The sequence below is a fragment of the Apteryx rowi genome, unplaced genomic scaffold (assembly GCF_003343035.1).
Source record: "Apteryx rowi isolate R43461 unplaced genomic scaffold, aptRow1 scaffold_32, whole genome shotgun sequence".
NCBI classification, from domain to species: Eukaryota; Metazoa; Chordata; class Aves; order Apterygiformes; family Apterygidae; genus Apteryx; species Apteryx rowi.
The window spans coordinates 3,569,443-3,569,976 of NW_020449641.1; positions in this window are offsets into that span (position 1 = coordinate 3,569,443).

Genomic DNA, 534 nt, shown 5'->3' on the forward strand with positions numbered 1-534 from the left:
AGGAGAGGGAGCCATGGCCCTTGCGTGGCCCTGTAACCCATCTCCTCCCCTGCAGGACCCTGCAAACGGGGAGATGGACGTCGCGGGACCTTTGCAGCTCCGCGGCCGGAGGAACTACTCCTTCCCCGCAGGGGACCCCACTCTCTGCAGGGGACGGGGCTACGCGGCCATGCCCAGAGCTCGCCCAGGGCCGAAGGAAGGTCCTGCTCCACCTATTGCCCTTGCAGCCCCCGGGAAAGCGTGAGGCGCCTCGTCTGCCTTGGTGCAGGTGCGGGCGTGCGGGTGGGCCGGCACCGAGGCCGGCGCGCTTGGGCAGTGCCGCTTCCCCCGCGGGGGCGAACATCTGGGGAGGCCCTTGCCTCCCTCTCAACAGCTGGAATAGCCCCCCCTCCGTGCGCGGGAGGCCTCTTCGCGGCCACATCTGGGAGAGGGGAGGGCCGCCCCCGCCGCTCGCTCGCTCGCACATCTGGGCGGGGGCGGTGCAGCTGGCGGGCGCGCCCCTGCCCGGCACATCTGGAAGGGAGCCGGGGGGGG